At 39.8% G+C, this 14120-nt stretch overlaps 1 protein-coding gene across 3 annotated transcripts in view; it reads right to left on the reverse strand.

The window, feature by feature from the left end:
- PLEKHA1 (pleckstrin homology domain containing A1) overlaps window positions 1-12432 on the reverse strand; it is a 58673-nt gene extending 46241 nt beyond the window's left edge. The window contains exon 1 of one of the 3 annotated variants that reach the window (XM_067709164.1): window positions 12171-12432. The gene's annotated coding sequence lies outside the window, so the exon portion shown is untranslated. The remainder of the gene's footprint in view (window positions 1-12170) is intronic. The other 2 variants (XM_067709163.1, XM_067709165.1) reach the window with 2 other exon arrangements.
- Window positions 12433-14120: the final 1688 nt, after the last annotated feature.

Consider the following 14120-nt stretch of genomic DNA (forward strand, 5'->3'; position numbering starts at 1 on the left):
GTTCTTCATTGCTGCACATGGGCTTTCTCTAGTTGCGGCGTGCAGGGGACGCTCTTCATTGCGGTGTGCAGGCTTCTCACTGTGGTGGCTTCTCATTGCAGAGCACGGCTCTACGTGCATGGGCTTCAGTAGTTGTGGCATGCGGGCTCAGTAGTTGTGGCTTGCGGGCTCTAGAGCACAGGCTCAGTAGTTGTGGTGCACGGGCTTAGCTGCTCCGTGGAATGTGGGATCTTCCCACACCAGGGATTGAACCCATGTCCCCTGCATTGGCAGGTGTATTTTTAACCACTGCGCCACCAAAAAAGTTCCCCAAAAAGTTTTAAACAAAAGTATAAATTAAGTTTGTATGTGTGTGTTATTACAGATCTGGCACTTGGAGATAATTTTTCAATGAACTTACCCAAAGTTCTAAAAAATTTCTAAAATATAATCAAAGCTTGGAAAATTAGTACACTATACTAACACATACTGCAGGTAAAAACTGTCAACTTGTGTGGTACGCCATGAGAAAAGACACAGGCCAAAGGAACAGAATTGAGAGCACAGAGACAAACCCATACATCTATGGCTAACTGATTTTCAACGACGGTGCCAACATCATGCAATAGGGAAAGAAACCTCTTTAACAAACGGTGCTGGGACACCTGGAGAGCCACGTGCTGAAGAATTAAACTGGACCGCTATCTTACACAATATACAAAAAATAACTCAAAATGAATTAATCTAAAAATAAGAGCTAGAACTATAAAACTTCAAGAAAACATAGAGGAAAATCTTCATGGCCTTGGAGTTGGCAATGAATTCTTAGATGTGACACTGAAAGCACAAACAACAAAAGAAAAAATAAGACAAATTGGACTTCATAAAAATTAAAAACTTTTTTGCATCAAAGGACATCACGAAAATGAAACTACAACCTACAGAATGGAAGGAAGTATTTGCAAATAAGGGTCTAATATCCAGAATATACAAATAACTCCTACAGCTCAACAACGAAAAAACAAACCCAATTAAAAAATGGACAAAGGACTTGAGAAGACATTTCTCTCAAAGAAGATAAAACAAATGGCCAACCAGAACACAAAAAGTTGCCCAATATTATTTGTCATTAGGGAAATGTAAACCAAAACCACAGTGAGATACCACTTCACACCCACCTGGATGGATATAATTAAAAGAGGAAAATAATAAGAGTATAGGCAAGGATGTATAGAAATTGGAACCCACCTACACTGCTGGTGGGAATGTAAAATGGTACAACAGCTGTGTAAAACGGTTTGGTAGTTCTTCAAAAGTTAAACGTAGAATTACCATATGACTCAGCATTTCCACTCCTAGGTATATATCCAAAAGAATTGAAAACAGGTACTCAAACACTTATACGTGAACATTCACAGCAGCACTATTCACAATAGCCCAAAACTGTAAACAACCCATATGTCCATCAACAGGTAAATGTACATACATACAATGGAATATTACCCAGATACAGAAAGGAATGAACTACTGATACAATACATCCAATCAAAATTCCAAGATATTTTATAAAAACTGACAAGGTGGTTCTATTATATATATTTAAATGCAAATAACCTAGAAAAGCTAAATCTGTTTCCCAAAGAACAGACTGACATTACTTGATTTCAAGACTTACAACAGAGCTACAGCAATAAAGATAGTGTAGGACTGGTGAAAAGATATAATAAATCAATGGAACAGAATACCATCCAGAAACAGACCCATACATATACTGTTAATTGATTTTCAACAAAGATGTCAAAGCAATTCCAAATACAGTCTTTCAACAAATGGTGCTGGAACAATTAACTATGCATGTGGAAAAAAATTAACTTGAAATGGATCAGAAACCTAATGTACAATTAAGCTTCTCGAAAAAAAAAATACATACACACACACACACACTGATATATTTTTTAAAGACATTTATATATACATATAAATGAAGTCTTCATGATCTTAGGGGTAGACAAAGATTTCTTAGATAAGACACAAAGAGCCTAAACCATATAATGGTTGATATAATGGACTTAATCAAAATTAAAAACTGCTCTTTGAAAGACACCAATAAGAAATCAAAAGATGAGCCACAGAACAGGAGAAAATATTCAGTACACATATATCTATCAAGTAACTGATATCCAAAAATAGGCAAGGAATTATTACAACTCAATAAGACAAACAACCAAGTAAGAAAATAGGCAAAAAAATTTGAACAGACAGGTCAACAAAGAAGATATACATAGTTTTTTTAAATAATAAAAAAGAAAGAAAAAGGAAGACATACAAATAATAAATAAGCACATAAAGATGCTCATCATTAGTAAGATGATACAAATAAAAACTGTGAGATACCACTGCATACCTACTAGAATGGCTAAAACAAAAACAAACAAATAAAACCCTGACAATACCAAATGCTGGCAAGGATGTGAAACAGATGACGAGTCTCTCATGTTGCTGGTGGGAATGTGAAATGGCACAGTAGCTTGGGAAGACAGTTTGGCAGTTTCTTAGAAAGTTAAACGTACCCTTAACGATATGACCCAGCAGTGCCACTCCTAGGTATTTATCCAACTGAATTGAAAACTTATGTTTATACAAAACCTATATGCAAACGTTTAAAACAACATTATTCATAATTGGCAAAAAGCAGAAACAAACCAAATGTCCTTTAACCGGTAAATGAAGAAACTGTGGTACATCCAATACAATGGAATACTACTTAGCAAGATAAAGGAACAAAGTATTGATACACACAATATGGGTATTTTGTTAAGTGAAAAAAGCCAGACCAAAAGGCTATAGGGACAGAGAACAGATCAGTGAGAAGGACTGACTTCAATGGGTAATTTACGGAGTGATGGAACTGTTCTGTATCTTGATTGTAATAGTATACACAACTATGTATTTATCAAAAGTAGGCTCAAATACCACATATAGTGAGCTGTATTGCATACAAATTAAAAAAAAAAAACTACAGTGATAAAAACCAGATCAGAGTTGCCAGGGCTTGCGATAGAAGAACGAGAGAGAACAAGAACAAAAGAGAGAAGGAACAAGAGAGAAATTTTTTTGGCAACATAGCTGTTGCACATCCTGATTGTGGTAGAGCTTATATAATTACATGCATCTGTCAAAACTCATAGAACTATACACTAAAAGAGGTAAAATTTATTGTATGTAAAATTGTACCTCAATAATGCCGAATTTCTTTTAAAAAACATGCCATATATACTCACCAGACTGGCTAAAATTAAAACAGATTGACAACACCAAATGTTATTAAAGGTGTGGTGCATCCAGAATTTATGTACTGTTGATGGGAATGTAAGATGGTACAATCACTACGGGAAAAGTTCTGACAATAAAACCAAACATACACCTACCCTATGACCCAGCCATTCTATTCCTAAGTATTTACTCAAGAGAAATGAAAACATATATTCATGCAAAGACTAATTCACAACCATTAGTAGTAGCAGCTTTATTCATAATAGCTACAAACTAGAAACAACCCAAATGTCCATCAAAAGGTGAAAAGATAAACAAAATGTAGTATGTTTATACAATGGAAAAGCAGTCTACAATATAAAGGGACTCCTACTGCATGCAACAATATGGTCAAAACTCATCAAATTGTAAACTTTAAATGGATACAGTTTATTGTATGTAATTTAAACTCCAAAAAGTTTTAAAAATCCAGCATAATAAAAAATTCATTAAATAAATTTGACTACAAATAACTTTTTAAAAAATATTTTGCATGGCAAATCCTGATCAGCAAGTCAAAACCAGTAGAAAATACTTGCAGCTTATATTACAAAGGGCTAATCTCCCTAACATTTAAAGAGTCTGCAAAAAATGTCAAGGGAAATATATCAAAACTTCAGTAGAAAAGTGGGCAAAAGACATGAACAGACATTCCACAGAAAAAGACATAAAAATGACCCTCAAACATATTAAGAGATGCTCAATCACTCATGATAAGAAAATCCCAAAATGACACACGATACTGTAGGCATTGCTACTGACACCACAAGCAAAAAAAGGCAACCAGACTTCATGTGCCTCCTTGTGGAATTTATACCATCTATAAAACACTTATGAAAAAAAAAAGTACAAATACCTGAATCTAGATCTAACTACCAATTTATAGGAAATAGAGAAGACAGAGAAAGAATACGTTAACCTATATCACAGAGATTCAAACAGCAAAATTCAAACTATAATTAGTTTCTCAGGACAAACAACATGGCTTCTTCAGAAATAAATTCCAAGGGAGTAGGGGGAAAGGAACTGGAGGAAGAACTTATAAGTTAAAAGACCTAAAAAGACATAATCACAACATGTGGGCCTTATCTAAATCTTGTTAACAACAACAACACTGAGTTATCTAAGGAAACCGGAAATTTGAATACTGCCTCATGAAATTAAGGAAACATATATATTTTTTTCAGTGTGGTGATGGTATTGTGGTTATGTTACTAAGAAAATGAATTCGCATCATTTAGAGATATTTATTCATACAGAGACAAAACATTATCTGAATACTCTGGAAGGAGGGGTGGATGGAGGAGGGATGGCCTGGGTGGGCAGTTGTCGGGGCTAGATGATGGGTACTGTAGTTATACAATCCTGTCTACTTCTGTGGAAGTTCACAATCCTTCATTACAAAAAGAAAGGTTAATAAGAACTTTTTTTCATAAGAAAAGTTCAAAAAAAGTCTATACTACACAGAGATACCACTTCTCATCTATGAGACTGGCAAAAATTCAGAAATCTGACAACCTACAATACTAGTAAGGCTGTAAGAAAACAGTAACTCTCTTATATTGCTGGTGGGAATGCAGAATGGTATGACCCTACTGAGAAGAATCTGGCACTATTTAACATGTGCATTTACCCTATGACCAGCAATCCTACTTGCTTCTGTAATTCTGAAACAATTTTATGCAAATGATAGTACTTCAGGTGCATCACAGGACAATGTAAACATACTGATGCTATGATTATATTTAAAGTAAAATAAAACAAATTTTGTTATTAGGAACCTAGATTTTCACAGTAAGGGAAAAAACGTACAAATACAAAACAAAAGGAAAAATTCTATACAATGCATCTGAATCAGTTAGTATGAACTCATGATCTTTGAAAATATGATAGTAATAGAAAATCACCACTTTGCAATTCCAATATAATCACTGATTTAAGCAAGAGTCTTCAATGAATACCAATACCACAAGAAAACAGGTTGTTAGGGAACAGAATATTCAGTCTCAAAATTTCACCCCAGTGCTCTTACCAATTACAAAGAGCAAAATGTACGTATATGTATCTTTACAGTGATGAGATCTTATAGTCCCCACCTTTACCAAATGATTTAGCATCTAATGAATCTAGAAGCCAGGGATTAACGGATATCACTTCTCTCTAAATAGATCACAACACTATATGATTCCACTGATCTGAAATATCCAGAATGAGCAAATCTATGAAGATAGAAAGTAGATTAGTAGTTGCCTAGGAGGATGGGGGATGGGAAGGAATGAAGAGTTGCCTAGAGATGGGAGGGTTCAGGGTTTCTCTTTAAGGTGCTAAAAATACTCTAAAACTGACTGTGATAACAGTTGCACAGTTCTGCAAATATATTAAAACCATTGAATTGTACACTTTGAGTGAATTATTCCTCAACCAAGCTGTTTAAAAAAAAAAAAGAATTATAACTGTCTTTTATCTTTCATTCCAGAGCACATCAGAAACCTTAAAAAACATTTCCTCTCCTAGACCTCTGAATGTTGTAGTGTCCCAGGGGATGGTCCACGGACCTCTTCTCTATTTACACTCAATCTCTTGGTGAGCTCACCCATTCACATAGGTCTAAATACTGCGATCTCCAGCCCTGGACACTCTGCTGGACTCCAGACTCATGTATACAACTGCCAACTCTATGGATCTACTTACTTACCTAACAGGCCTCTCACACTTAGCAAACTGAGCCCAGATATACCCCCTCAGCAATCTGTTCCCCTCTGTCCTTCCCATCTCAGTAAAGTCACTCCCTTCTTCCAGCTGTTCAGGCAAAATTTGGAGTCACACTTGATCAAGACTTGTTTCTCTCATTCCATGTCCAGTCCATAAGCAAATCCTACTGGCTCCATCTTCTAAGTATATCCAGAATCCCACCATTTGCATTGCTGCCACTCTGGTCCAAGCCACCATCACCTCTTAGCTGGACTACTGCAAGGGCATCCCTGCCCCCTTCACTCCATTTTCAATACAGCTGTCAGAGTGATCTCATTAAAACGTATGTTCGAGTGTTTATTCAATATTTGCCAAGCAAATATTTAAAATTAATTTAATCCTTATAATAATTTTACAGATGAGAAAAACAAAGCACAGAAGATTTTAAAAATAACTTGTACAAGGTCACATGATTAGGAAGTGGCAGAGCCAGGATCCAAACCAGGGGAATCTGGCTCTAAAGCCCATGTTCTTCAGTACTATAAAATGTCACTCTGCTCAAATCTCTTCAACTTTGGCTGCTTATTAAAATTACCTGGGAGTTTTTTTGAAAATCCTGATGCCTGGATTAGAGCATTCAGACCAATTAAATCAGAAACTCTGGAGATCGGATCTAAGCATCAGTACATTTTTAAAGCTCCCCCAATAATTCCCACATTCAGCCAAGGTTAAGAACCACTGTTTTAATGCAATCCCATCTCATTCAAAGTAAAAACCAAAGCTCTTACAAAGACATACAGGCTTCACCTACCCCCCACCCCAAACTGTCCCAGTTCCCCCGCTTGATTACTCATCTAGTCACTGACGCCTACCACACTAGACAAGCTCCCCACTCGGAGCCTTTTAACTCAAATGTCACTTTCTCAGGGAAGCCTTCTTGACGCCCCATCTAAAACTGCAAATGCTCCAAACTGTCCTGCCACTTCCCATCTCCCTTCCCCACTTCATTTTTCTCCTTAGTATTTACTGCTAACAAACAATATCATTTACTTATTTCTTGTCTGTTTCCCCACACTGGAATGTAGGCTCCATGAGATCAGGGACTTTTTTTCTATTTACTATTGTTTCTCCAATGCCTAAAACAGTGGCTGGAACATGGAAGGGACTCAATAACAATTTGTTGAATGAAAAATTAAGGAACCCATAATTATTGCATCAAATATTAATGTTTAAGTTTCCAGACAGAAAGCCGCTTTTGCGTCATCTGATGAGAAATCATTTAGCAAACGATTTAATCGACTGGTTTGCTTAGATGATGGAAGGAAAAAGGTTCGATAGTATATTTCTGTTTGGATTTATACTTTCAGTAAAGCTCGTATGAGGTAAGAACAGATAAAACTGTGTAATTAAAACCTCTACAAAATCTATCCTTCAGCTTTACTTGTGCTCTAAGGGCATAGTTAGATCATACAAACATTCATAAATTAACACACACAGTTAACACTTCATCAGTCAGGAACCATGAAGCAAGTCAAAAAAATAAAAACAAAACAAAAATCAAAAAGAGAGAAAGAAAAGAAAAAGAAAAATTAAATTCTGCACAGTGAGACTTCATTAGGCCCACAGGACTTCACTACTCAAGTCCTGATTAGATGCTGAATGAGACTACTCTTGTCCCAAAACTTCTGACAACACAAAGCTTAAGATATACAGACATCAAGGATCAAATACCTGTGGAGTCTGGCCCTGACACCCCACACACACCTCAGGGCTATGGTACTCTAACCAACGTCTTACCGTCATTCCACTCTACACGAGCAGCTGACAGGAGAGAGGGAAAAACACAAGTATTCCAAGTGTTCAGGGAGAAGGAAGGTGATGGTCACCCAAAAGCAGTGGTAGGGGGCCCCAAGACAATCATTCACCAAGATCAGAAGTGCCTACAAGAAGGACAAATTGTCATCTCTTTCTCCAGTTCAGTGTCTGCTTATGAAGTAAACTGAGTGACCCTGTGCCTATTTGAGCAGGGGGACAAAGAGAATTGATGAGAAACGGCAGGGCACAGAAAGGGAGCAGACTTAAGCAGGCTGCAGGCCACCATTTGACATCAAAAGGAAGTAAGTTTCCAGTGTATTAAGTGTAAATTACAGAAGGTAGCTGGACTTGAGCTGTCTTGCTGTTATCAAAAAATCTGGCTGCAGAGAGAAACCCACCTTACCCCCAAACACTCATAAGAACCAGCAAGTAGACTGAGAGGACAGAAATGAGGAAGGAGTGTAGATTGGTAAAGGTTTACCCACAGCAAATTTCATATCCAGGGACTGTGCAGTGGGGACTCTCCCTGCAAGATCTCACCAAAAATTCCAGTTTGGAAGCCTACCACTAGATATTAATGGCTCGCCACTGTTAATCAAGAAAAGGCTTTAATAACGCCAGGCAAGAAAGAGTCGCCTTTTTTCATTTTTCTTCTAACTAGTCTCTATTCAAATACATCCACAAAGAGGGAAAAGAAAGAGGTATCCAGGGAGCACATCACAATCCCTCCCCACTCCAAGTGCTTCAGGGAATAAGTGGCCAGATACTGGGTTAAAGGAGGAGTGGAGCTTTAATAGGAGATTGAAGGTTTAAACTGAAATAGATTAGACTGGAGCTTTTAATAGCTGTGAATGATAGAAAAGCTACCATTTGCCCATGAAATCATGAGGAAGCAGGGAGAGGGAAGATCCAACAAAGCATAGTTGAAAGCAGTCAATGTGGAAAAATATAACTGTCTTAAATCTGTTCTCACCAAGCTCAGACCGCTCAATAACCTGACGACATACGGCACAGCACCACTGCCCTCAGTAATGACAGGAACACCTGATGTGGAAATTCCCATGGGGGATTTACGGGACCCAACAAGATGCTACATTAGAAGTCCTCTGAGACCACTTCCAATTCTAAGTGCCTGTGATTGTCCTTTCTTCAAGAAGAGGTTAAACTGAATCCAGAATCCAGATTTCAAGGGTTAAACTATTAAAGGCTAGGCTACCCAAAGGAGTAAAACCACAACTTTCTGAAGAATAAAATTATCAGACTGATAAGTCTGATAAGGGTTCCATGTAGGAAAAAATATTTAAGACTTCAATATTTTTAAGACTCTAAAGACTTAAGTATTAAAATAATATCCTAAATGACTTTGATTTTTCTTTTACATTCAACAGAAATTCCAGTTCAAAGAATGTTTATGATTTAAAATCCTCAAAATACCATCCTCCTAAATCAAAGCAATTCAACTAATCAAAGGCTTACCAAAATAAACAGCAAGCACACGTTTGCTTAAATATCTTCTAGGAATTACAAATTCACGTGTTCTTTATCATACAGCAACTACTGGGAAAAAATATCACTCAGAGTTCAAATGGTTTAATGTCACTCATTAAGCATAACAAAATCCTATTGCTGCAACAAATACCAACAATTTTTATTTTTAAATTAAGAAAAAAATCCACACGTTTATCTTTCTAAAAATAATTAAGCATTGCAGACAAGCATCTAAAGCAACAGAAAGTTTCTACCCTAGGAACTCTTTTCTGATACCAGTCAATAAATTTCCAAATGCTAGGTACTTACAAATGGCCAAAAGAATTAAAACTAAATGTTAATATTTATCTCCTAATAAAGCCATTTTATGGTATCATTGCAGATCTAAATAAGAGAATCACCTTGAAATTTAAAATCAAATTTTAATATTATCAAAAGTAAAATGCTCAAGCATGTGAAAAAGTAATAAAGCTGAGGCAGTTACTGCTACAGAACTTGAAATTTTCTGTCTAATAAAGGCAGAGTGTGAGTAACTACTGTCACATCTGAATAATTACTACATTTTATTCAGAAAACTATTTATCTTCCTCGTTCTTAAATGACAGTTATTTAAACAAGAACAATTATTTAACATCAAACGGTACTTCAATGTCAAAGGCCGACTTAAATTATGCTAATAAATTACTTCATGGATTTCATTCTGGATTACAAATTATCATCGGTAGAAGTAACTGTGGGTTTTGCAGTAGGAATGTAAGAACTTTCAGGCTTAAATAAAAGTCTTTATTTTTTAAGCTGCATTAAATGTTTTTTGAGAAAAAGCCCTATAAAAAGATAAAATGTTTCCATCTTTCCCAAGTTATTCTCCTAGGGGTCTTCAATATCACAACCTATATATTAACAACCAACATGTGAGTGTTGCCCACAGTGACTTTTTAAAGAAAATAACTCTATGCTATTCTTAATGTCCTTAAACAATTCTAAAACGGCCCTTCCGGCTTATGAACTCATGGCAGTTTCCTAACAATTGTATACTTATCCTGTTTTACTGTCTCTCCTAGCCTATGACAAACTCACATTTACACACCACCTCTTTCCTATTTTGCTACATTGCTAAAACTAGGGGGGAGGGGGATACAAACCTGCTACTTCCCCCCTTCCTCAAAAACAACAATAAAAATACTAATTAACAAGATAAAATGAGGTATGAAGCAGTTTCAATACATATAAATCACATCTCCTTAATGCCACAAAGTTATCCTCTGCTTACCACAAAGGACAAATGCATGGCCGTATCCTTTGATACAGGTACACTCTTCAAGAGAATCCTATCAATGGATACACTGTAGGGTTTACAGCACTATAAAATAAATTAATTATTAACTCAAATTCTGCTAAGCTTAAATACTCTTGTTTAAATACATAAATATTCTAAAATGTAATTTCCCCTGGGAAGATATGGCCAAGTTAAGGATTTAAACTAACTCTACTTGGGGAAATATCTTTTGCCACAAATGTGTTACTATGAAAATTTAAGTATGAAACGCAATAGGCTTTTTAGTCAGAATGAATCTTACTATTTTTTAAATAGCAATTCTTCAAGTTCTTCTGTGAAAAAAACATTTAGTTTTACAAAATGATTTTTTCAAGTTTTTCTCTGAATCATATAAAGCTTACCCCAATTTTGCTGTAGAGTTTCAATGGCTTTAAACTAACATAGAAAGTGTGTAAGCTGTGTGCCTGGGGGGAAATAAAGCAGACAGATGAGTAGTTCTCGGATAAAAGACTATGGTATAAACCGCATAGTGCGCTATTGGTTCCAGTCGTTAAGCACACAGGAAATAAGGTTTTCTAGTTAAAAAAACGAATTGACAAACGGCAACGACTCCGTTAAAGCTAAGAAAATCTTATCAAAACCAACAACGATCAATCATAAAATAAGAAAACAAGCATTATAGGACTGTAAGGTGAAATCGGAGGAGGAAAAAATGGCCCAAATTGCCTTACTATATCTTCTATAACCTCCTCTAGGACCTGACCCCAACAGAGCGATCGAGTTTCATTATTCAGGTGGCCAGCCGCGCGCAGATGCTCTGCTGTTGGGCACAGCATAACTAGAATTCTACCAAAGGCGGTAAACACGACTTTCATTATGACAACACTTTCCCCTCTGATGGTCTATCCAGGAGGGTCAATAGAAAGAATCTGAAATAAACCACAAACCACTCAAGACGGTCCCAAAGCGGTGAGACTGGCAGCTGGCCTCTAAGCTTAAAGACCTGGGTTCTGGTCGCCTCCTTGGTCCTACTTGCGTGACCCTGGACGAGTCACTTCCAACTTTCGCACTGGTCACTGCACCATTAAGGTGCTAGGGTAAAGCACTAATACTGCAGGATGCTAGGGCACAGGGCGGAGTCGACTTCTGACTCGGCGAGTCCTAAAGTGAAAGCGCATTAACATAATACAAGACGATGCCCCTAGGCAGCTGAGCCCCCGTGAGCTCTGCCCTTAAGTCTAGCCATTCGACAGGCGTCGCCCGCCGGGAATCCCCCGACAGCTGGCCGGCCGGGCGTCCGGGAGGAGGGCGCGACGGTACTTTTTAGCAGAGCCACCGCACGGCTCCTCGGCGACAGCGACTGCCGCCGGGCTCCCCATCCTCCTCGGCCGGACGCCGCCGAGGGCCGAGGTCAGGAAAACAATAAAGGAAGGAGCCGCGGGAAGACGCCGCCGCCGCCCCCTCCCGCCGCCCAGAACTCGGCGCGCGCAGGTGAGCCGGCCCCGCGGCCTCTACCAGGTGCAGCCGCGCGGGCCGACCGGCCAGGAGAGAGGCCTCGGGGCGCAGCCCGGGACCCCGCGCCCCCCACCGCCCGCGGGCCCGCACTTACCAGCGCCCGCCGGTCCCTCGAGCCTCCCAGCTCGCTTCAGCCGGCGTCGCGCTCCCGGAGCCCGGCCCTGCTCACCCCGCCCCGGCGCGGCCGCGCTCCTCACGCCGAACTTCACGGCGGCCCTCGCTCGGGAGCACCGGCGCCGCCGCGGCCCCTGGTCCCACAGGCACCGAGCTGCCGGGAGCGGCGCCCACGACGGCCCGCCCGCGCACTGCGCACGCGTGCCCGCGCTACCTCAGCCCCCAGACGGCGGCAGAGATTCCAGAGCGGGCACTCCCAGCCCGAGGAGACTACAAGTCCCGGCAGGCCCCGCGCGGGTCCTGGAGGCGTGGCGGGCCGGGTTAGGGGGCGTCTTCCTGGTTCAGGGGCGGCGACCTGGGGCGCGTTGGGGAGGACCGCGCGCGGAGCGCTGGGCCCTTGCGCTGCGGTGCATCCTGGGATTCGTAGTTTTCGAGGACCACGGGGTTTGGCTCGGGGTTGGAACTCAGGGTTCTCTTGTGTCACCGCCTAGAACTTCCAGGCACAGGGATCTTTAAAAATAGGCTTCATTCGTTTGCAGATAGTTTGTTTGCAAGCTGTCCCATAATCAGTCCAGGAAGTATAAATTCACAGGCTGCTGTGTGACCTGGGAAAAACGCTTTACAGCTCTTCGCGCCAATTCTAACAATTTCTCTCTCCCTAGAACTGTATCTGCACCTCCTACTTAATAGGACACGAGGCTTAGAGAAACTTAAAGAATGATTAGTCGAAATTCGATTAGTCATTCGATTAGTCGATATTCGATTAGTCGAAAGGCTGGAACATAAATATGTATTATCGTAAATATTTAACCTGTTTGTTGAGCACGTACCATGCCAAATCCCGCAAGAGGCATTAGACACACACTTGAGAACAAGATAGATGCCGTCCTGACCTCATGGAGTCTGCAGTCTGTAGCGGGAGCTAGTCCTTAAACTAGCAAGATAAATACAGATTTTAATGCAATGGAGAAACTAAGCAAGTTAAAGAGATAGTGGGGGAGGAGGGGCTCTTTAGAGAGGGTGGTCAGGGAAGGCAGTCTGACGAAGTGATTTTTGAGCTGAAACCTGAAAAAAAGAATCATTCAGATACGCAAAGAGCTGGGAAAGGACTATATGCCACGGCTCTGACAGTGCATGGCACACGCTAGGCTGGCAATAAATATTTGTTCCGTTTGTGTCCTTCCTTTCCTTCTCCATCAAAATCTTTAGGAACACCTTTCAGAACATCCTTCCTATGCAAACATGTACAGGAGACAAATCAATGTCCAGCAGTAGCACAGGCTGGACGTGTACAGCTGCTAGGACAGAAAACACAAGGTAAATGCCTACGAGCCTGGAACCTTGACTACTTAACGCCTTCTTTATTTGTGAACTGGGTCAAAAGTCTCAGCACTCAGCCTGGCCTCCTGACTCACTTCTGTTTATGAGGTAGAGAATCGGATTTGGAGTTTACCTCCATTAGGATTCTAAAGGAAGCTTAGATATTATCTCATCAAAATCAGAGGTGGAGTGAAAAACAGCCCTAGACTTACCTGTGGACACTTACCTTTGTGACCTTAGGCAGAGGGTGACACTTTACCTTTCTGATGCTCAGTGACCTCAACCGCTCACCTTACAGAATGTTCTCAGAGTCTGATAAGCTGATAGAGGGGAAAACCGCTCCCCAGCCTGCGTGGAATGCTCCCGCCCTGGTTCTTTCAGACTGCTTGTCTTCAACATTTCCAGGATGATTGTTCTGTTATCTTTTGAGAAACCTTAGCTGTGTAGCCCTGCTGACAGCTGTCTTCCCGAGGCCTCATTTCCTCATCTTTACAATGCTTGAAAGGATTTGGCCTCATCATAGTTTATAAACTGGCCAGAGCTGTTTCCTTTTGTCCACACAGTGGGTTTTATTTTTAACTGAATGTGTAGCTAACAGTTAAAAATAGGG

This window comes from Pseudorca crassidens, chromosome 16 (assembly GCF_039906515.1).
Source record: "Pseudorca crassidens isolate mPseCra1 chromosome 16, mPseCra1.hap1, whole genome shotgun sequence".
Classification (NCBI taxonomy): domain Eukaryota; kingdom Metazoa; phylum Chordata; class Mammalia; order Artiodactyla; family Delphinidae; genus Pseudorca; species Pseudorca crassidens.